This window comes from Schistocerca americana, chromosome 7, assembly GCF_021461395.2.
Source record: "Schistocerca americana isolate TAMUIC-IGC-003095 chromosome 7, iqSchAmer2.1, whole genome shotgun sequence".
Lineage (NCBI taxonomy): Eukaryota > Metazoa > Arthropoda > Insecta > Orthoptera > Acrididae > Schistocerca > Schistocerca americana.
The window spans coordinates 295,885,939-295,908,136 of record NC_060125.1 but is presented as its reverse complement, the minus strand read 5'-3'; positions in this window follow the sequence as shown (position 1 = coordinate 295,908,136).

Sequence of the window (22,198 nt, the reverse complement as noted above, 5' to 3'; positions counted from 1 at the left end):
CAACAACAAGTTGCTAATAAGAAGTATCTGTTGAAACTCTGGTATATTAACTCGTACGTAAATCGTTGTCTATGGCTACAACCGGGCTGGATTCCAATGTAAACCTAATAGTTATCCTGTTATTGTCCGCCTGCGTAGGTGAGTGGTAATGTGTTTGCCTACCACGCACCGGGACCGGGCTCGACTCCTAGCCGAGTTGGAAATTTTCTCCGCTCGTGGGCTGGGTGCTGTGTTGTCTTCATCATCCTTTCATCATCACCGACAAGCAAGTCACCTGAAATAATATTTGCAACGCGGCGGCCGAACTTCCCTGGATGGGTTATCCCTGCCATCCATGGCACACGATCATTCCATTTCATCCTGTTATTGCTTAGCAAGAATACTGGGCGAGCTTGTTGCCAGAGTTGGAAAATTAAGCTTTGGTATTCAGATTTTGGTGTGCTTGCTCTGTTGTTATTAAATTTAAACTTTTAGAAGTCGTTCTTGAGGATCTGGAGCAAGTAATAATTTAATTCCACAAGAGGCTCAATTTTTTATATTGCATGGTTTAATTGTTTTTAATTTTGGAATGTAAATTTTAATTTAAAGAATTAGCTTGTACGGCTAGTGCTGAGTGTGATGAAAGGTATTTTCCTTAATCATTATGACCAATGCTAATATAGTAACATGTGTTACAAATAAAAAAAAATTCTCAAAACATCCTGCCGCCTCCATCTCACGAATCTTGTTTCGTAGCTTGACCAGCTCTAAGGTCAACTTCCTTTGCGCTACAGAAGGGATATCAAATGATAGCAGAGCATGGTACTGTTTTTTTTATATACATATAAGTGTGGCACTTGACATTTGGACATAATTTAATTAAGACAGGGATTAACTGTTAAATTGTTTCAATGTGGTGGACTTCTGTTTAGCCAGAAGTGTTCTCGGGATAAATTACACGAGGAAGGTGTAGCTTAGGGTAGTGTGACCACGGCACTGTCGGTGACCTGCGTCTACACTTGCGGGTCGCAGTAGAAAAGCAGATGAGGTGAATACCTCCTGTGCCGCATGCTTCACTGTGTTGGGCGCAATGCGCGAGGGGGTAGTTTCGTTGGAAGGTACTACGCCTACTAAGGCCCAGGTGTTGGGGTTGTACACTCTGATAGACCAGGTGATAAATAGAATGAATGACCTTCAGTTGTTAGATGTTTATCGTAAAGATGCGCCCTCTAAACAGGCATTGCAAGAGGTTATTATTCTACTCAGTTCGCGAAGCTTCCCAGTCCACTTTTACCAGTCATTCAGAGTGTCAGGGACCCTTCAATTGATGATACATATAGTATAAAAAGGATACTGTGGTTCACCGTTAAATTGCAGATGGCCGTCTTTCAAGCTTTGGTACAGTGATTTGTCGTGCAATTAATCCGCTAACACAGGGCGTTAAGCCATTTGGTTGTCGAAGTACCGGAAGTAGAAATGGATGTAATGGCTCTCCGGAAGATATTTATGGAGCAGTGTCTGTGTTCACGTCGGAGAAAGCACTTTTCTGATTAGTTTTCTTTATAGAGTGCAAACCACTGATGAAGCATTGGCACAGTATGTCAAGAGGATGCGGGTAGCCTGTATTGCCCTGTCTCTTGAGGTCTCTTGAAACCGATGCCGTCCACTATATTTTGGAAGGGATGCGTTTGATTGTTTGCGTGTTGTCTTTGGTGAGAAACCAATATCGTTCTCCGATCTGGATAAAATGGTTATTAGCATTGGCAACATTGTATATTGTGACGAACAACGTGAGGTAGCGTCAGAGTTCAGCTATCACCGGGAATCAGTGTGGCAACCTGACACCAAATCCAAGGGGCGTGAAGTGAGGCTGCAGTATTGTCCAGGTGTGGGAGTGCTGAACACTTAGTAAGACATGGCGAGTATCGCGAGAACGGGACGACAGTCCATGACGCCAGGCATTGCAGCCGGCGACCAAAACGGCCCGCCCATCGCGTGGGTGCTGGAAGGTCTGTGCTGTCATTGGAACGCACTTGCCCTCGGTATGTGCTGGTGTGGTTATCGAGCCAGTGTGTGTCTTGCTAGATTCTGGAAGCAGTGTCTCTTTGATTGATTTTGACTGGCTTGAGGCTGATGGACGTGTGGCGGAGTTGTCCCAGTTGCAACCAGGGAAAGAGGGGCGTTTTTACCGCCGATAGAGAGGCTCTTGAGATCATTGGGCAATTCCGAATCAAACTCGGTACTGGGGAGTTTACGTCGTGGTTAATTTGTGGTTAGGTTATTGTTAAGATATAATTTCCTAGTCCGTACTCAGTTTGTGTTAAACTACGGGAAATGAGAGGTATTCTTTACTTTCTGTCCTGAAGCAAGGTTTGTGTCAGCATCTTACATCTACTAGTGTTTGTAATGTTCAGAAAGAGGAAGCCGATTGTTGGGTAGGAAATCTGCCGGCAGGTGAAAGGGGGCGCTTGTTGAAATTGTTGCGGCGATTTCCCATAGACTGGGTATGACCAACAAAATAAAGATTAAAGTAAATGATCAGAGCCTGTTCAGGCAGACCCTCTAGCAGCTTTCGCCGCCCAAAATGCATGAGTTGCGTAAAATCGTAGAGCAGCTCTGAAAAGATGGTGTCATTAGGCCTTCGGTGTCTCTGTACGCTTCGCCCATAGGGTTTGGTACCGCCCAGTAGTGGATTACTGGCGTCTTAACCAGAAAGTTGTCCTCAAATCCGTTCCAGTAGCGCACTTACATAGCTGTTTTACAGTCTTGTTATTTCTCGTGACAAATCCCTTAACTTAGTTGCAGATCAATTGTGTTGGGTTCCTATTGTAATAGTACAGTGGCAACTGTGAAAATGTAGCAGAAGGGGGTTCAGATGGCTCTGAGCACTATGCGACTTAATATCTGAGGTCATCAGTCGCCTAGAACTTAGAACTAATTAAACCTAACTAACCTAAGGACATCACACACATCCATGCCCGAGGCAGGATTCGAACCTGCGACCGTAGCGGTAGCCCGGTTCCAGACTGTAGCGCCTAGAACCGCACGGCCACTCCGGCCGGTGAAAATGTAGCATTTGCATTGTGCGCTCAGTGCTGTGAAAATGGTTTGCGAGGGCACGAATTTTCTCTGTTTTGGACCTTAACCAAGCCTCTAATCAGATGTTTACAATTTCCCCGTTCCTTTCAAAAAGAAGGACGTGACACGATTTATAGGTATGACAATTTTTTTTTCGTAAGTTTGTTTTCATGTTTGTTGGTACAGCGGCATCCCTCAATCAGCTACGATGCAAAGGGGAAAATTTATCTCGAGCTAAAGTCAAGAAGCGGCGTTCGAAGGGCTGAAGAGGACCCTTAGTACCGCTCCCGTAACGTGTCCTTACAAGGGAACCTCCCCATCGCACCCCCTCAGATTTAGTTATTAGTTGGCACAGTGGATAGGCCTTGAAAAACTGAACACAAATCAATTGAGAAAACAGGAAGAAGTTGTGTGGAACTATGAAAAAAATAAGCAAAATATACAAACTGAGTAGTCCATGCGCAAGATAGGCGACAACGAGGATAGATAAAGCTCAGCAGCGCCGTGGTCCCGTGGTTAGCGTGAGGAGCTGCGGAACGAGAGGTCATTGGTTCAAGTCATCCCTCGAGTGAAAGGTTCAATTTTTTATTTTCAGTCAATTATTATCTGTCCGTCCGTCCGTCCGATGGACATATGCAGGATTTGACGGTCTACACACGGAAAAATTTGAAAACGATAAAAACATATGTTTTGACAGAGCACAGGAAAAACTGCGACTATGAAACTGTTGCATTCATTTGTTGCAGTTTATGCGACAAGCTCCTATGAGCCGGCCGGTGTGGCCGTGCGGTTAAAGGCGCTTCAGTCTGGAACCGCGTGACCGCTACGGTCGCAGGTTCGAATCCTGCCTCGGGCATGGATGTGTGTGATGTCCTTAGGTTAGTTAGGTTTAATTAGTCCTAAGTTCTAGGCGACTGATGACGTCAGAAGTTAAGTCGCATAGTGCTCAGAGCCGTTTGAACCATTTTGAAACTACTATGTTTTCATTACTTTTTTGGGAGTGATTATCACATCCACAAGAAAACCTAAATCGGGCAAGGTAGAAGAATCATTTTACCTATTCGCCAAGTGTACAAGTTAGGTGGGTCGAAAACATATTCCTGTCATGTGACGCACATGCCGTCACCAGTATCGTATAGAATATATCAGACGTGTTTTCCTGTGGTGGAATCGGTAGACTTATGACCTTGCGATAAAATGTTTTCGGTTCCTATTGGAGAAGCACGTCCTTTCGTCTACTAATCGCATGGTTTTGCGGTGCGGTCGCAAAACACAGACACTGACCTTATTACAGTGAACAGAGACGTCAATGAACGAACGGACAGATCATAACTTTGCGAAAATAAAGAAAGTAAAAGTTTCACTCGAGGGATGTCTTCAACCAAGGACCTCTCGTTCCGCAGCTGCTCACGCTAACCACGGGACCACGGCGCTCGTGAGCTCAATCTACCCTTGATGTTGCCTATCTTGCGAATGGACTACTCAGTTTGTATTTTTTGCTTATTTTTTTCATAGTTCCACACAACTTCTTCCTGTTTTCTCGATTGATCTGTGCTCAGTTTTTCAAGGCCTATCCACTGTGCCAACTTATAACTAAATCTCAGGGGGGTGCGATGGGGAGGTTCCCTTGTTAGTAACGCTCCCGATTTGAACTGTCTCTTCATTGCCCAGACGGATGAGTCCTGTTCCGGTATTGCAGGCGTTCTTTTGCAAGAGCAAGGGAGTGGGTCGAAGCGGAGGCCGTTAACCTTCACATCACGCTTCCTAACTGGTCTAGGGGCGCGGTACTCTGTAGACGAGCTTCGGGATCTCGTGGTTCTCTTCACACTGTAACGATTTCAGCTTTATCTCAAATATTGGAGATTTAGACTTCCAATGAATAATCAAGCGTAGAGCTGCGTTTTGACACGTCCGCCCAGGACCAGGTGGACAGCGCGCTTCAAGCAATAAGGATTTCTTGTTCCAGTCTGATGTTTTACACATCAGCAGAGGTGAGCATCGGGTGGCCCATGCTCTCAACCAGATGTTTTCACAGGAGCAAGAAATAGAGCCAAGTGAGAAAAGCAAAGCTCCGGGTCCACAGGCAATTCAGAAGAACGTCAGCTCCCGGTAGTTGAAGTCATTCTCATCGAGGTTCTGCAACTGTATATTAATTTAGAGGAAGAGCAGGAGAGGGACACTGAATTGGATGAAGTTCGTAGAAGCATTAGGGAGGAACATCCGGCTCATAGATATTCTATTGAACGTGGGGTGCTTTGTCTTCGAACGTTTGGTGATGGCAAGAGCAGGAACTGTTTATCTTGGGCGTATTTTTGTCAGTCGGTTTGTAGTGACCACTTATGTGTACACAAGACGTATACAAATATTGGTTAACATCTGACCTGATAGTGTATCAAGTATGACATTCACGATCTGGTGCAGAGGTGCTGGGATTGTAAGATCGGGAAACAGAAGACCGGTCCACGCTATGGCAGCTTGCGACCCACAAGGGCATTCTGGACGCTCGATTAAATTTTCGTCTATTTTTTGTGCTCTCTCCTGTGCACGAAGGATGGGAATTATTATGTGTTCGTGGCTGTGAACGAATGTTATGCGTTCGTGTCTGTGAACGAATTTACCAGGTTTGTGTGGTTTTTAATTAGCCGAGGCGTGACGACAGCCAATACCGTCCGACATCTGTCTCTTATATTTTCCAACTCTGGGCCGCGTAAGGAATTGGTTAGTATAACGCCCCGGCATTTACCTCCCCAAGTGTAGAAGTTTCTGTTTTCGTTATGGAGCTAGGTATTTTACCAACACGCCACATCACCCTCAGCCTTCATTCACTGAGCAGATCTACGGGAATTTGAAAGCTGTTACGATTATTTATTATTCTAGCTCGCAGAGGAAGTGGGACGAATCTGTAGTTTGGCATAAGAGCACCCCGTGCGAATTAATGCCCCCGTACCAGGTGAACACTCTCTAAGTAATCTGTGGCCCATTAATGACATTATACCAGAGCTTGTTAACCGCGACGATCTTAAGGCAAAGTGGAAGGCAGCGAGAAGGGATATGTTATTAGCCCATCAAAAATAAGAGCACTACCATAACAGAGGCTGGCATGTGGCACATATTGCAGTGAGAGACCATATTTTTGTTTGTAATGTTTGGGACCAAAGTAAGAAGGAGAAGGGGTTGACTGATAATACGTCGCCGACGTATGTGGGACCATATCCGGTGGTTAAGAGTGTGGATCCGATCACGAGCCTGGTGGAGGACACATGTAAGCACAAGGGAATTAGTCCGCTCCAGTCAGATAAAATTGGGTAAGGGGGGATGGAGGAGTAGAGCCCAGCTGTGCCTACCTTTTTGGTGCTGTTTCTGGTTTTTGGTTGTATTGGGAAGAACGGAGGCCGGGGGGGGGGGGGGGGGTCAGAGCAGGTTGCAGGTTGATGCCTGCCCATCGAGATTCGGCTCTTTTTTTGCAAGCATCGATTTTTCTTGTCTCGAGTCAGGGGACGTGCGGCCTCGTGATTTTGATGTGTATATAAGGACAGCGGCGGCGACAGTTGGATGGTGGTGGTCTGGAGGAAGTCGGTGACCACATGAACGAGCAAGGGGCCGTGGGCGTGGAGACAGTCGTTTGGGAAGAGAACGGGCACTGGGGCGAAAGTGAGCTGCGCGGCCAGCTGTTTTTTTGTGTGATAGGGTTTGACGTCTAGATGGGCGTCTTGAGAGGGGCTTCGCATCTGTGCTTTACTTCCAAAGAATTTTAAAAAGAGAGATATGGTGATATGTTCTGGGTATTTATTCATCACTGTACTAATGTTCAAATCTTGATGTACCCTTGTTTGTCTAAAATTGTCACGATTGTGTGTGCCGCTTTGGAGAGGATAAGCCACTAAGTGGGACAATTATTTTTAGGCCTGTTTTTGTTATTTAACCTCTGATTATAAGTTTATACCATACTTAATGGCAAAATATACAAGTTAAGAATTTAGCTTTACTCGGGAAAATAAAGCGAAAAGCAACGCCGTGCATGAAGTTTACACGGGAAGGAATCTTCTTGGAGGATTTCAAAATTTATATCGTCAGTTACGAAGATCACGAGACAAATTCTTCGAACACGTGAATGAGTAGAGAAGAATACGATTATCTCATCAATAAATTATGGTGATATGTTCTGGGTATTTATTCATCACTGTACTAATGTTCAAATCTTGATGTACCCTTGTTTGTCTAAAATTGTCACGATTGTGTGTGCCGCTTTGGAGAGGGTAAGCCACTAAGTGGGACAATTGTTTCTAGGCCTGTTTTTGTTATTGAGCCTGTGATCATAAGTTTAATGGCAAAATATACAAGTTAAGTATTTTTTTTTGGCAAGTCATCTAATCATATATTCTTCGTATGTTGTAAACAAGGACTCAATTGCTTCCTGGCGAAGTGGCATGTATGGGGCCATTACCATTCCTATCCTACGTAAGCGTCAGAAGCGAGCGACAGCGAGCGACGTCTGGATACGCGACACTCGAGCGACAAGCAGCAGCACCGGGCGAAAAGCTCTGGTGTCCTGCGTGCGGGCGGCCACCTCCCGCTACAAGGTGGCTACTTAGACCCGACCAGCTGTTTCTATAAAACGGCGCCCCTAAACTGTACAATACTGTAGCTCGAGAGTAAGGCTACAAATTTAGCTTTACTCGGCAAAATAAAGCGAAATCGACGCCGTGCATGAAGTTTACAAGGGAAGGAACCGTCTTGGAGAATTTCATAATTTATATCGTCAGTTACGAAGATCACCAGACAAATTCTTCGAACATGTGAATGAGTAGAGGAGAATTCGATTAACTTTTAACAGCCGATAAATGCAGAAGATCGAGTGACTACTTTAAATATAAGAGAATGAGGACAGCACTTGCAAGGTAGCTGTGGTGTAACAGTAGCTTTCCCAGATAGATAATTGCGGTTGATGAAAGGACCTGGGTTCGATCACAGATGCTATTTATATTTTAACTGACTCAGCTACATTTCTGTGTACTGAAGTTTTATGTATGCTGTTTACACTGCATCGCTAAATATAGTTTTAAGGTCTTGCCAAAGTACTTGATCTTTAAGTGTATACACACGTATCCCAGTATATCACATACATTAAATTCCCAATTAAGAACCATGAAATTTTACAGATATTTGGTTTTGCGAGCGTAATACATCAGCAGTCATTGTTGAGGCCAAGCGTTTCAGTTAATCCAAATAGTCTGCATAAGTAAAGGATATAAAATTTTTCAAAAGAAAGTCAAACGTTTTGTGAAATAATTTGTCTAAAAGTATGAAATAAAAAATATTTAGAGATATATTTGGTGCACCTCATTTTCTGTTGATGATTTCGAACATCGTTCAAAGGCACGTAGAATGTTTCTCTGATCTCTTTCTTTCACACAAATCATTTTACAAAATATTTGACTCATTTCTTTCATTTTTTATTTCGAAGGTTTATTCAAAAAGCGCGATCCTACTGACACCTCATTTGCCTTCCTAACGTCCTCTGTTACCGAAAATCCTAACTTTGGTACTTGATACGAAGGAAGCCTTTTCGAGATTTAACTATCGCACCAATGTATCTTTTCATGTGAACAATAGCTAGGCCTTGAGCAGATGAACTGTTTGTCACTTCATTTGCATAGCTTTGCAGCAGCTTTTCGCGAAATATTTCAGTTTTTCCTCAATTCAGTAATTAAGTTTTCCCTTGATTACCCTGATTACTTTCAGGCAATTAAATATTTTCATGCAAGAGTAGATCTAATGCAGGTCACTTTTATACCCCGTTTGCATGTTTCTCTCTCTTCATTTGGCTATGAAAATTCGGACAAAACCACACGTCTGCCCACACGTATCGATTGTTAATCATACGATAACACAGTCATTTCTGCGTGCTTCATTTCCAAGAAAACGTCGTTTCGATATCTTGAACCGTATCTTGAACGATGATTTTTACGACCACTTGATCTCGATGAACAAGAAAGGATTCGGACGCGCCGCGAGCGACCCGTCCGCGGATATCACAACCCAACCAATATCTCAAGAATGAAAAGAGATATCATTCCGCTCTCAACTTTAAATACAATTTAGATATATTGGTTACATTTCATACTCAATAATGCATGGTCTAAAATGACCTATACGGAAAGTCTATACGATGTGATTTTACCTTTGCAAACTTAAAAATTTCGTACAGCCATGTACTCAGTTTTGTGCAACACAGTAACTATGACGAATAACGAAAATAAATTCAGATCTTTTTCGAGCGAAGACATCAAACTGTAGGACACGGAAGAACCAATTTTTTTCACCGAATAGATTTCTTAAAATTGGATGACATGTATTTCATAGCTGCCGGCGCATCCGCTCCACTGCTCTGCCGAGAAGACTCGTAGTCACCGTTCTCAATGTCGCGCGTGTTGCAGCGAAGAGATTCAAACACGTTTGAATTCAAACGTCGCCTAGTTGTAGCAGAGCATAGGCAGCGCCATGGAAGTCGCCCACGTAGGACACTTCCGTAACAACACCTGCGGTGGTGTTTCGTCGTCTGAAGCTGTCACGCGCTGTCGGTCGCTTCTGTCGATTACGTAGGACGCGGCCTAAGGGCGTTTTACTTTACGATCTTGATAATGGGATAATGTTGTCCTAAAACATGTTGTGGTAAACATAAAGGGCAGTTAAAAAACAAACGACCCGGAGGCTGTAAAATGAAAGCTGAAGATGACATCTTAAGACCATTGCCTACAGACAAAGGTGTGGTCGCTGTATGAGCGCTGAGGTCCCAAACTCTCCGCTAGAGGAACGCGTCGAACACCCACGTGCTAACAGAGCGGGTACGTGCACGCTTCAACCGTCAGGTGCACTTGCACACAGTAGTGCTGAAAACAGAGAAATGGAGGCTTCAAAATTGAGAAGAGGAAAGGGGCGTAGCACTGGATTCCCGTACAGCGGAAGGAGTATGAGGAATGGAAACTTATCGAAGAATGGGGCAAGTTTAAGCAGAGCTCTGTATGTCCATTGCAAGAATAAAGGCGTGGCACAAGCCACACAAGGAAGAGCGGATGTCACTGGTATATGACGCACGATTTGGAACGCCATACCACATTATCGGTACCACTGCCAAGAAAGTGGATGCTCTACTTACTGAAGACACGCGAGTTACATCGGCATCCGTTGCCCCAGAAGTCCGATTGGACTTCGAAATTATAGTGGGCATGTAGTGCTCACAGTATACTATACTGCGTTCAACCTGATGTAAACAAACACAAACGCAGTGATTGGTCAGATGCCGTAGCGCACGTACATTGATGTTGTTACGCTCTTGGAAGTAGGTCCTATTTACGTATTGGTCATCTTATTACTAAGCTACGTTATATGAAAATTTAAGATATAATGTATTAACAACCATCGACGTTCTTCTTAATCACGCTTTAGCAATGTAATTTTTAGTTCAAAAATCGTATACAGTCACGGTCTCTCCACTGTTGTGCTCTGATTGTCGCAGTATGAAAATGGCTGAGGCAGCTTCCTGTTCCGTGAAGAAACACGCTTGTGGAGCTTATTTAAAAAATGTCGAGAAATAGGTTATTCTTAACGTTTTTCATAAAATTTACAGAAAAAATGGTCTTTGAAATTTCCCAGTGGAATGTAGGTTGGTTGGTTGGTTGTTTTGGGGAAGGAGACCAGACAGCGAGGTCATCGGTCTCATCGGATTAGGGAAGGACGGGGAAGGCTGTCGGCCGTGCCCTTTCAAAGGAACCATCCCAGCATTTGCCTTGAGGGATTTAGGGAAATCACGGAAAACCTAAATCAGGATGGGTGGACGCGGAATTGAACCGTCGTCCTGCCGAATGCGAGACCAGTGTGCTAACCACTGCGCTACCTCGCTCGGTCCAATGGAATGTATTTCGTACAGTTGAGTCACAAACACAAACTGTATGCATAGGGGAATCGGTAGCGTAGTGGATAGATAATCTAGCGCAGTTCGTAGATTGCTGATTAGAATCGCCTTCGAGTCATTTTTTACGTTCAGTTTTAAATACCTACATCCCGTAATTGTAAAATTCATCATTTTTATGAGTAATGTACGTCTTCTCGTTTCTAATTATACACTGCACGCGGAATTCCTGTTTTCATTTCAAATACAGATTATTAATTATCGATATTTTGTGAAAGATTGTTAATAAGGGTGCTCAAACAAAGAAAACATAACAATTAAATTTGCAGGGCAAAAACGAAAAACCACTCTTTACTTGGACTATGGCAGTAGTTTTATACCACAGATGTAGTTTCACACGAACGAGAGTGATTAGCATCGTAGAAGCACGAAAAACATTCATTTTCACAGCATTGAGCACACCATACAAATGTTGCATTTTTACATTTGCCTCTGTACCATTTGAACCCAACAGAACCGATCTGGAGCCAAGTTAAGGGATTTGTCACGAGAAATAACAAGACTGTTAAGTTGCCAGACATACTGGAACTAATGCACGCAGCTTTTTCACATGTCACTGTCGAACGATGGCGGGATATACCTGTAGAACGGCGCGTCGTAAAAGAAGGGGAGAAAATGCGGCGCCTGAATGGCTTCGTGGATTCTATTGTTGTTCGACTTTTTATCAACGTACCAGATAAGAGTTCCAAAACTGAAATGTATTTCTCGGATAAGGAAGGAGCTAAGAGATTACCAGACATCTGACTGTAATTAACACCTTCAGTGGCTTCAGTATTCAACAGTACGGTGAAATCTCTGCAGTATGCTTTTGCATCGCTCATAGATCGCTCAGAAAAGATACTTTGTGTTTAAGTCAGGAATTTTCGTCACGCTTGTTTGTAATTAGAATATTACGTCAGGTGAGAACGAGAGATTTTTATGCTTTCCGTAGGGTCACCTAAGAAGCTTGCGTCAGTGGTGTTTTGCCGAATATTATTTCATTCTCTTTAAAAATTAAGTGACATTCGAAAACATATTTTTTCTCTGCTCGTCTTATTTTACTTCTGAACTCTAACTGTTCACATCCATTTGCAGGATAGTTGGACCAGCTGACTGGCCGGTGCTGTCCAAGTTTAATGCGCCAGTATAGGTGTCGTCTCGCATTACCGCTCTGGCTATGAGCGTGGTACACAGAGTAAAACGTATCCTTATAATCGTACTTGACGGTACTGGACACAGGTTGACTTCCACTCCACGTGAAACCAGATTCGATGAGCAAAAACAGACATAATGTCTTATGGGATAACAGCAATCAGTGATTTTATAATGTTACTTTAAATCCGTCTTGATTGCAAATTTTTTATTGTTCATATGACCGGTTTGTGATCTGAAGATGGTTCTGAATGAACCGAAACCGGTCATATGAACAATAAAAAATTTGCAATCAAGACGGATTTAAAGTAACATTATAAATTCGATGAGGTTCAAGCAAACACAGTAGAATACATAGCTTAATGTTTACATCAGGTTTATTCTTACGATGAACAGAATATTTGTTTGGTTTCCGTTCCCCGAAATCCTTCCTCTGTCAGGAAACGCACTACATGCTTTTCGTCTCGTTTTCAAGCCTCCATTGCTATCAGCGCAACTGGGTGCGGCAGACGGTCGACGAGTGCACTATGGTTGTTTGTCGTCACGGGAATGTGTGTCCACGTCCCTCCAGCGACGAGTCTGAGGCCTCAGCGTTTTTATATGGACCACTATGTCCTTCCGTAGTGTAACAACCTAATGAACCCCAAAACCCAATTAGGAAAGACCATCATGATGTAAAGTAGGGAAAAGTTATCCTGACATGTTCGACAACTTTGCCGATGATATAACACCAGAAAGTCTTGATAAACACCAACGTTAAGCATTACAGAGTGTGTTTTGGTAGAAAGGAAGAAGAAAGAAAAGTCATCTTTGCCAAACATCTAAGTAATATTGCAAATTAATACCATGAAAGTTAAGTCCAAAGAAATGTCGGTCAGAGATAACTTTTACGTGGAAGAGAGTTGTAAACGCAACGAAGAAATTCAATGCGTTACAATACTCATTCACGGAAAAAGTAAGTCGCTTGCTAGCTATCGTGCTATCAAGTCATACGAGAGCAGCTCTTGCCATAGTTGAGCGAACGGATGGCTCTGAGCACTATGGGACTTAACATCTTTGGTCATCAGTCCCGTAGAACTTAGAACTACTTATATCTAACTAACCTAAAGACATCACACACATCAATGCCCGAGGCAGGATTCGAACCTGCGACCGTAGCGGTCGCGCTGTTCCAGACTGTAGCGCCTAGAACCGCTGGGCCACCCCGGCCGGCGAGCGAACGGAGCGCGACGAGATTGTTGTTGCGTGACGCAGACGCACGGATTTTGTGAACTGATATTCAGACTAGAGACTTGAACCGAGATAGTATGCTGACTGTGTATACCGAGTTGTTGGACCTTATTAACGGAAGTAGGCAATATTGGACTCAACATTCATATAAGTGAACTTATAGAAAGGAATGTACACGTTTAGTCTCGAGAAGGAGACATTGACACGAATACATGAAGAAGATACAAAATACGCTGAGGGTTAAAGCTGTCGTAATTGTCACGATACTTGTAACTAACAGAACTGCCAGTGCTAATTAACAGTGTGTACGTGTGGCGTGATGCTTATAAAGTATTTAGCGAAAAGGACCAATAAAATTGTTCATCGAAAGTGGAAATTCAACGTGTCGCCTCCATCATTCTATGAATATTTGGTAATTGCTCATCAAAAGTTAATGAACAGTGACTAACTTGGAAGTAAATTGGTGGACTGTCAGTTGCGACAAGGAAGGTATGGACATACATAATATTACGACTCGAGATAATTAAGACATTGTTAAAGAGTATCTGTGAATCTCGCGTCATATGGAGCGAACAATTATACTTAGCAACGAACAAACAACGACCAATACGATCTGCAATTGAACTTTTTCCTAGCTTTTGGTGATGTGGACGATGCGCATGAGGGAATATTCATCAATTGCGGCACTAAAGTGTTAACTGGGCACATATTAATTCAACAAGCCATAAGAGACAATCAGAGTGCGCAGTTCGCATTAATAAGGAAACTGTGCGGACTCGCAATAAAACTTTAATCAAGAGGCGAGAAACGATTTCTGAAGAGCTTTATCAGATCTTGTCTCTCGTTAACCGACGGAGACATCCATCATCGCGCATCGCGTCTCGACTCCACCGACCGAGCTGCAGCAGTAACAGCTCCACGGCGTCGACAACACCAGCACGCGGCGGAGAGGGGACGTCACAGTAGGCAATGGCAATACGATCCATTGAGCAGTTCGTTTCTTTTTTATCGTCCCTTACTATAACTATCGCGTAATAGACTGACGAGCCAAAGAAAATGGTACACCTGCCTAATATCGTATAGGGCCCCCGCGAGCACTTAGAAGGGACACAACACGACTTGGCATGGACTAATGTCTGAAGTAGTGCTGGAGGGAAGTGACACCATGAATCCTACAGGGCTGTCCATAAATCCGTAAGAATACGAGGGCTTGGAGATCTCTTTTGAACAACACGTTGCAGGGCATCGCGGATATGATCAATAATGTTATGTCTGGGGAATTTGGTGGACAGTGGAAGTGTTTGAACTCAGTGGACTGTTCCTGGAATTGCCCAAGTCCGTCGGAATGCACAATGGACATGGATGGATACAGGTGATCAGACAGGATGCTTACGTAAGTGTCGCCTGTCAGAGTCGTATCTAGACGTATTAGGGGTCCCATATCACTCCAACTGCTCACGCCCCACAACATTACAGAGCCTCCACCAACTTAAATAGTCCCCTGCTGACGCCCAGGGTCGAAAGATTCATGAGGTTCTCCATAACCGTACACGTCCATCAGCTCGGTATAATTTGAAACGAGACTCGTGCGATGAAGCGACATGTTTCCAGTCATCAACAGTCCAATATCGCTGTTGACTGGCCCAGGCGGGGCATAAAGCTTTGTGTCGTGCATTCGTCAAGAGTACACGAGTGAGCCTTTTCCTCCGAAAGCCCATCTCAATGATGTTTCGTTGAATTTTTCGCATGCTGGCACTTGTTAATGGCCCAGCATTGATCTCTGCAGCAATTTGCGGAAGGGTTGCACTTCTGTTGAACGATTCTCTTCGGTCGTCGTTGGTCCCTTTCTTGCAAGATCTTTTTCCAGCCTCAGCGATGTCGGAGATTTGATGTTTTACTGGGTTTCTGATATTCGCCGTATAGTCGTGAAATGGTCGTACGGGAAAATTCCCACTTCATCGCTGCCTCGGAGGTGCTGTGTCCCATTGCTCGTGCGCCTCCGATGAGACCACGTTCAAACTCATTTAAATCATGATAACCTGCCATTGTAGCAGCAGTAACCCATTTAACAACTGCGCCAGGGACACTTGTTGTCCTATATAGGCGTTTCCGACCGCAGCGCCTTATTCTGCCTGTTTGCATATCTCCATACTTGAATAAGCATGCCTATAGCAGTTCCTTTAGCGCTTCAGTGTATTTTCGGTACTGATTCGAATGCTGATACGTGGCTGCTTTGACAGGTTCTGTAATAAAACTTGCAGCAGCTACGGTGATACGTCCTTGAGCGCACGCCACTGTCCTGGACCTCGGGACTCTGCAGCGGATGCAGGTAGGTCAGGAATGCGCGCCGATGTGCTCGGCGCTGACACGAGAGTGTCGACTCACGAGAAAGGCAGCTGCCGCCTCGCGCACGCGCACACGCGCTTATCTCGTCGGCTCGGGCTGGGGCTCGGGCGTGACGTCGCGGTCAGAGGCGGCCATGGCAGCCAGCGTGGCACCCACGTATCTCGCAGTGACGGGAAGCTGAGGCAGTCTTCCGGCTTTCGGATTACTCGCGCTCATCACTTACTGTATCAGCAATCTCAATAAAAATGAGAGCAAGATGGCACTTCACAGATAAAGTTCTCGCTCCTGCATTTCGATGATTCATGTATCGAGCTGCGGGAAGTTGTGGTTAGAGATGTGTCGCGAATTACGGAACCAAAATGATTTCTCTCACAGTCATCAGATGCTTGTTTGATACTTCATTGCGTCTCATACTACCGTATAAAGGAAAAGTCTTAATCGCTTACCCACCAGATTTAGTTGTAAGAGACCCCATTGGACAGCCTGTCAAAAACTGAACACAGATGAAACCTAAAAAAATAAAGCAACTGGTAAGAGAAATGGCATCGTGTTGACGTGGTTACGGTGATGGGCGGCCACGCGAGCGGGCCGTGTTCAAACCTTCGTTTTGCCTTTTTTTTTCGCTGTTCGCTTTATTCAAATTTGTGTGGCGTGAAGTCCGTTTGCAACAGGGAGGTGTAAGGTAGGGACCTATAATGACAGTTGAGTATGCAGAGCTGTTCTATTGGCAGCCGAAAGGAAGTGGCTTTCGAATGAGAACTGCAGACTTTTGATGAAAAGGCGACAAGCCAACCGACTCCTCCACCGGTAAACTCGTCTGGGGTATCATAAAACGGCATTAGTGACAGTGCGTGTGTCATTCGACAGAAAGCTCTTATCGACCTACCTAATTTGTACGACAGGTACGTGAGTGAGATACGCGTCCTTGCCCAATGTAGGTGTTCGTGTGGACGTGAATGTCATCACTCCCAAGGAAATGATGAAAACATAACAGTTTGTCACATAAGCTGCAACATGAACGCAGCCGTTTCACAATCACATAGTTTGTCTGCGCTCTGTTAAAACATACGTCTTTAACGTTTTCGAAGTTGCGTTCCGTTTTGCAAGCCTTGACTCTTGAATTCCTTTACTGTTACGTCATATGCGTTTATTTGTTGTTTTCATTTCTGTGAGACGTCTGTGTGGTATTGAGCCTGCTCTCATTATTAATCACAGTTACATCCAGCGGTAACGTTAGGGTTGCCAACTATCCCGTATTTCCGGTATTTTGGCTTTTTTTGTCAGATACCGTGCCGCGAATCATTTCTAATTTATTTTTCTAACTTTTGCAATGATAGTTAAACTAATGTATCTCGCCTGACGCGCCATGGCTTTCCCTACAATCTCTACCCCTGTGGTGAACAAGTAAACCGTTCCTCAATCTGTATGGTCACTTATCCGTTTCTGCAAAGCGAAGGGAAGTTTTAAAGTCCTTTCCTGAATTTGTAGATGTAGAATGCAATGAAATTCTCCTACATTTACCAACCAGAAGGCTTTCTTTAACACGAGAAGTTATCAGAATCATTACAAGTTGGGAGCCCATTAAAAGTCACGTGATGGTTGTTCCAAGGCTCTGAAGTTATTTTTAAATAGTTCTGACGACATTGAAACACAGTTAACCTCAGACATTTATTCAACACTTTTCCTATATTGGTATAGTTGTTTTAGAATGTTCTAACTTCTTAGAACACTCTGAAGTTAGTATAATGGAAATTTCTGATGCAGCCAAGACTCTTGTTAGTAAAACTGAGCACAGAATGAAATATTTTGGTAATGGAGCAAATAAAGTTTTTAATAAGTTACTGTTTCACAACACGCCTTGAAGATAAGCTTTTGGACTTTTAAGTCTAACTGAAAACATATTTAGTCAAGAACTTCAAATTTGAAGATCATTTGCCAATGGCAGTACAATCTTGCATGCCTCTTTGTCTGTGGTCCAAGCTAAAATTTAAGCATTCTCGGGAAGTAATTGCCTCATTTCGGTTAGATGATGTAGTTGAAGATAGTCTGTATGATGAACATTGTAATGCAGAAGATATTTTGAATCAAGGGTTGTGCATGGAAGGGAGTGCAAACAGAAGGTGGCTTAATCTTTTCTTTAACTTGAGAGCCATAAATGTTGAGGTTCCAAAAGTAAAAGTAGTTGACATGGTATTAAGAATTATTCCTAGTTCAAATGGTGAGGCAAAAAGTATTTTTTTCCTAACGAACCGTAAAAAAACTGAATTTGCCAACAAATGTACCCCTGATCTCATAAATGCAGAACTGCAAATACCAGTGAATTTTAATTTTAGTTGTATACAGTGCTTTACATGCGTAAAGTCGATTGAATTTTTGCAAAAATAAGCAAAGGCTGTTAATAAATACAAGCAATATTGTAAAATAAAACATGCATGCACATTATAAACGTATTCCTACCGTTCTTTGTAAAAAAAAATACCTATTTGAAATGCTTATTTTTTAGGCTTCCTTCTCGATCCCCCAGTGAAAAGTTGGCGACGCTAGGTAACGTATTCTTACCACATCACTCTTTTTCTATAACGAATGAATAGTATGACAACTGCCAAGACTACAGAAAGAGAACAAACATTTCAGTGACCTGACGGACCGTTCCTAATGCTATTAAAAAAAAAAAAAGAAAAAAAAAGAAAAAGAAAAGAGCACTAGGGAATTTTGAACACGGCTCGCTCACTTGGCACTCCAACAACGTGACCACTTATCCACGATGCCATTTCTCTTTCCGGATACTCTATATTGCACTTATTGTTCTTTGACCATTCCTTGTTTCTATTTTGAATTTCGTTCTCAGTTCAGTACAGATTTTTCTTGCTTTCATGGTTGATCTGTGTTCAGTTTCTGACGGGCTATCCACAGGGTCATCTTACCACTAAATCTGAGAGGGATGCGACGGAGAGTTTCTCTTGTTCGAATGTTCGTTCTGCTAGAAGCACTGAAAATCACCCTACGATTGTAGCAAGCTACAAGAGCCTCATTTGGTATTTAATCATAATGCAGTGGACGTCATGTACTTCGTTGTGACGAATTAGTCAACACAACTTGCTCCCATTCCAGATCCAGATCGTCTCATAAGTGGACGTCCCACGTAAGAGCAAATATTCACCCATCTTCCAGAGTGATGTTCCTGAACTCGCCCTATTGAATCTCACAGGTGAATAACCCTACTCCAAGAGTTTCATTTAGATGACATTTTTAGCTACCTGACTATACTAAAGCTTACTTTATATTTTATTGAGTTTGCTTGGAGAAATTTGGAGCGAATAACTTAGTTCATAAAATCTAAGCCACAATATTAATTACTTTTAAGCGTGGGTTCAGTTAGTTTTAGGTTATTTCTATTTCTTTATAACCACAATTTTACTCGTTCGGAATATTTTCTGTATACAGCTATTTACTTGACAGAGTATCAATTCTGTCTAATTTACTATAGTTTATTAATTTTACCGTTGTTTCCTGATTGATCGCTAATTTGTGAAGATAGGTAGCTATTTCTTCTACAACTCGTGTGATTAATTACATTCAACAAGTCAATCCAAACATATGTTGGTTCCTAGCTAATGCCATCACATGTATATGTAGTGCAATGGCTGGAAAATAGCTGCATATGTGTCTGTGAATTATGCAGATGACAGAGATGTTTTCTGAAGACTCTGAATTCCAGTCATTTATATGTTCCTGATGAAATCGATCTGTCAACGGTAGAACACGACACAGGTCCAGAAATATCCGAAAACGAACTATTACTACTAAAGCCAACCAACACCACCCAACTGAAAAAGAGAGCAATCTTAACTATGATAATGTGTCAAATACAGAGCTATAAAACTACCGTAAACTATCATAAGAAAGTGTACACTACAGTAGTTTTCCTGGTAGCTTCGGTAAGTTAAGGTCCTACCCACGTTAATTGTATGTTAGATGTGTTGAATAGCTATCGGGAGTTACCACACAACATCGCTTTTTTACGTATGCAATCGGTCTCCCTAGAGATAAAAAGCTGTTAGCCATCTAGAAACCGAGCGAAAGTACAGACAAGGGCTGAGTAGCCTTCGGGACATTTTTGTTCTACGCGGTTATCCTCGTGCCTGTTCCATAGAAATAAACGGTACTTACAAAAATGGTTCAAATGGCTCTGAGCACTTTCGGCCTTAACTGCTGAGGTCATCAGTCCCCTAGAACTTAGAACTACTTAAACCTAACTAACCTAAGGACATCACACACATCCATGCCCGAGGCAGGATTCGAACCTGCGACCGTAACGGTCGCGCGGTTCCAGACTGTAGCGCCTAGAACCGCTCGGCCACTCCGGCCGGCACAATTATCAATGTTTAGTTGAGGTTGAACTCGAAAATTATTGATTTCTAATGGAGAGAGGGATGTTGTAGAAAAATACAGCGTTATCATACAACGCTAGAAATGTAACTTCCACACAAAAAAGGTAAAATATCAAAAAACACAAAATTATATTAAAAAACACTTCATTACTTCGTCGAAGTTGTATAAACATATTCTTTTTATTCATAAACAACTTACGCATTTATCTATAATAATAGAAAACTCTTTTCTTCCATCATGATGAACATTCTATTGAGTACAAAGGCTCGTAATTATATATACACACCAAAAAAAGTTTTGCATCTCCCCGGTTCCCAAAACTCCTGAAGATAGACGTTGACTGTGGATATTGTATCACAGACACAGTCCCTTTGACTGTTCAGAGATGTCACTAAACCCGCCCAAAGATGTTAATAACCATGCTTAAGCAGCGCTTATTAGACGGAGGGGGTCTGGCAGCCGATCAGTTCCAGTGATTCCACCAGGAAGGAGGTATATGGCTCGTGTTGTCTGTAGTTCAACCACGCCTACACGGTCAGCACCGAAGTTCGATTGTGTCCGCCTTGTTACTTCGTGCCAGGAAGGGCTCTCAACAAGGGAATTGTCCAGGCGTCTCGGAGTGAACCAAAGCGATGTTGTTCGGACATGGACGAGATACAGAGAGACAGGAACTGTCGATGACATGCCTCGCTCAGGCCGCCCAAGGGCTACAAATGCAGTGGATGACGCTACCTACGGATTATGGCTCGCAGGAACCCTGACAGCAACGCCACCATGTTGAATAATGCTTTTCGTACAGCCACAGGACGTCGTGTTACGACTCAAACTCTGCGCAATAGGCTGCATGATGCGCAACGTCGCCCCCGACATGCATGGCGAGGTCCATCTTATGCAACCATGACACCATGCAGCGCGCTACAGATGGGCCCAACAACATACCGAATGGACCAGTCAGTCACGTTCTCTTCACAGACGAGTGTCGCATATGCCTTCAACCAGAGAATCGTCGGAGACGTGTGTGGAGGCAATCTGGTCAAGCTGAACGCCTTAGACACACTGTTCAGCGAGTGCAGCAAGGTGGAGTTTCCCTGCTGCTTTGGGGTAGCATTATGTGGGGCCGATGTACGCCGCTGGTGGTCATGGAAGACCTCCGACTGATAGTGCAACCATATCGGCAGCATATTGGCGGGGCATTCGTCTTCATAGACGACAATGCGCGCTCCCATCGTGCACATCTCGTGAATGACTTCCTTCAGGATAATGACATCGCTCTACTAGAACATGTCTGGGATTGATTGAAAAGGGCTGTTTATGGACGACCTGACCCACCAACCACTCTGAGGGATCTACGCCGAGTCGCCGTAGAGGAGTGGGATGATCTGGACCAACAGTGCTTTGATAAACTTGTGGATAGTATGCCGCGACGAATACAGGTATGCACCAATGCAAGAGATCGTGCTACTGGGTATTAGAGGTACAGGTGTGTACAGCAATCTGGATCACCACCTTTGAAGGTCTTGCTGTATGGTGGTACAACATACGATGTGTCGTTTTCATCATCAATAAAAAGGGCGGAAATGATGTTTACGTTGATCTCTATTCCAATTTTCTTTGCAGGTTCCTGAACTCTCGGAACCAAGGTGATGCAAAACTTTTTGATGTGTGTATATGTGCATTGTTTATTATGAGCAGGTCAAATAATCAGACAAACAATAAAACAGGGAGAAGTTGTCGTGTCCCAGTTTCTCCTAACACACTTATTTCTATTTAATTCTCTACGAATGCTACCAACACTACTGCTGAAACGTCCCCTTAGAAAAATTAATGAATTACTGTGCTGATAAACCTCCTACGTTATTTGATTTTCAAACAGCTGAGCAGAACTGAACGTAATCAGACATTTCTCTCTTTACTTATTCTGATCAACACTAAACTGACACACAATATTTTTAGCGCAACGCAATCTGACTTTCAAAAATCCCTACAATAGAATGGCCATGACTAACGATAACCTGTACCTTTCATGAATCACTTACCTCACAAAACTCTTCGTTACTCGAACTACTGCAACAC